The sequence below is a fragment of the Prionailurus viverrinus genome, chromosome A1 (genome assembly GCF_022837055.1).
Source record: "Prionailurus viverrinus isolate Anna chromosome A1, UM_Priviv_1.0, whole genome shotgun sequence".
Classification (NCBI taxonomy): Eukaryota; Metazoa; Chordata; class Mammalia; order Carnivora; family Felidae; genus Prionailurus; species Prionailurus viverrinus.
This window is the reverse complement of record NC_062561.1, coordinates 83,518,217-83,520,732: the sequence shown is the minus strand read 5'-3', so window position 1 is coordinate 83,520,732 and position 2,516 is coordinate 83,518,217. Positions and strand designations below refer to the sequence as shown.

Sequence of the window (2,516 nt, the reverse complement as noted above, 5' to 3'; positions counted from 1 at the left end):
AGGGGTGGTTACTTCTGGGGCTTGTAAGAAAGAAGTCAAACCTCTCTCCTAGCTTCTGGTGAGGACCAACAATAATTGAAATTCCTTGGTATGTAGATGTATCACTTCAATCTCTGCCTCTATTATCATGCATTCCACTTGTGTCTCTGTCTTCACATGGCTATCTTCTTATAAAGATACTAGTCCTATTGGAGTAGTATTTGCACAAAACATTCAGTATGATCTCATCTGATCTCATCTTTATTATTTTGAAAGTAGTTTACTTTTGGAGATGCTGGGGTTGAGGACTCAACATATCCCTTTTGGAGGGATATCACATTGAGCTAAAGAAAAATTGTACAACAGTTTTATATTTGTATAATTAAAATATTTTCTCATCTCATCCACTTGGTGTATAGAATATTTTCTGTAAGTACAAATGAAACACTCTAAACTGTAAAGAAATTGGGGCACCTGGGTGGCTCAGTCAGTGGAGTGTCTGACATCAGCTAAGGTCATGATCTCACAGCTCATGACTTCGAGTCCCGTATGGGGCTCTGGCTGAAAGCTTGGAGCCTGGAGCCTGCTTCAGATTCTGTGTCTCCCTCTCTCTCTGCTCCTTCTATGATTGTGCTATCTCTATTTCTCTCTCTCTCTCTCTCAAAAATAAATAAACATTAAACTGTAAAGAAATTGACAAATGTAAAGGTTTTGTTAACACTGATAGAAAAAAAATTTCTAGCATCTTGAGGGCAAAGGTACATATTGTATTCTTTATCTCTAATATATTTTTCTTCCACATGCTGACTTAAGCTTAATTTCTCTATCAACATATCTGTAAAGGACTTCTAATATTACCACACACTGTCTGATTTTTTTAGGGGAAGTTTCTTTTTCTAAGAAACATTATCAATTATATAAAATGTATATTATTATCTTAATTTTCCAAGGAAGACAAAGGATAGTTAGAAGATGAACTTAAATGTTTCACACTTTTATAAACTAGACAGTACTAACAGAAAATATTTTTTCTGATATTATACATTTTAATCTTTGAAATTCCTAATCCTGGTGATATCATCTTAATCATTCACCTGTAGAATTACCACAATCACAAGCTTTTGTAAGGCACTGGGTACTTGTTTGCCAGATTAATTAATTAGCATCAATTTTTGTTGTAATAAAGAACACATTCATCATGGCATGGGACAATCAGATTTTACCTCTGATTTCATCCTTTTGGGAATCGTTGATCAAAGCCCTATGCACATCTTCCTCTTTTCTTTGGTCTTCGGTATCTTCATGGTGGCCTTCACGGGAAACACTGTCATGGTTCTCCTTATCTACCTGGACACCCAGTTCCACACCCCCATGTACTTCCTCCTCAGCCAACTGTCCCTCATGGATCTCATACTCATCTGCACTACTGTACCCAAGATGGCATTCAACTACTTGTCTGGCAGCAAGTCCATTACTGTGGCAGCGTGTGCCACACAAATTTTCTTCTATGCATCACTAATAGGTTGTGAATGTTTCCTGTTGGCAATCATGTCTTAGGACCATTATGTTGCCATTTGCCATCTTCTAAGATATTTCAATCTATGAGCCCTAAAATTTGTGGACTTATGGCCACATCTTCTTGGATCCTGGGCTCTACTGATGGTATCATTTTCCTTCTCCTATTGTGGGTTCAGGGAAATAGCCAACTTCTTCTGTGATTTCCCTTCCATGCTAATCGTCTCATGCAATGATATCTCAACATTTGAAGAAGTTCTTTTCTACCGCTGTATTGTAAGGATTATTATCCCTGTAACAACCATCATTGCTTCCTATGCTTGTGTCATGCTGGCTGTCATTTGCATGGGTACTGGAGATGGTCGCTGAAAAGGTTTTTGCCACCTGTTCCTCTCACCTCAGGGTGGTGGGAATGTACAATGGAACAGTATTGTTCATATACATGCTGCCCACTTCAGATCGTTCTCCCATCCAAGATAAAATGATCTCTGTTTTCTACACCATCCTTATGTCCATGCCAAATCCCCTTATCTATAGACTCCACAACAAATGGCCAGAGTATTCATGAAGATGTGGGGAAGGGCATGTCTGGAGAATAAATTGCTGAATTATTTTAATCCTTTGACAGAATCTCCTTAGTGTCCCTCTTCTTTGCATTCAGCTCTAAAAATTGACACATACACGTTTTTGGAATGTCATTTTCCTGGCCAACCACACAATTTAATTGTTTGTTTGTTTGTTTATTATTTCAATTCTTTAATTTATTTTTTTTCAATAGATGAAATTTATTGTCAAATTGGTTTCCATACAACACCCAGTGCTCATGCCAAAAGGTGCCCTCCTCAATACCCATCACCCACCCTCCCCTCCCTCCCACCCCCCATCAACCCTCAGTTTGTTCTCTGTCTTTAAGAGTCTCTTATGCTTTTGCTCTCTCCCACTCCAACCTCTTTTTTTTTCCTTCCCCTCCATGGGTTTCTGTTAAGTTTCTCAGGATCCACATAAGAGTGAAACCATATGGT

At 38.4% G+C, this 2,516-nt stretch overlaps 1 pseudogene; it reads left to right on the top strand.

Moving 5' to 3' along the window:
• Positions 1 to 1,177: 1,177 nt before the first annotated feature.
• On the top strand, positions 1,178 to 2,093 carry LOC125173780 (olfactory receptor 2M5-like; annotated as a pseudogene).
• The last annotated feature ends 423 nt before the right edge of the window (positions 2,094 to 2,516 follow it).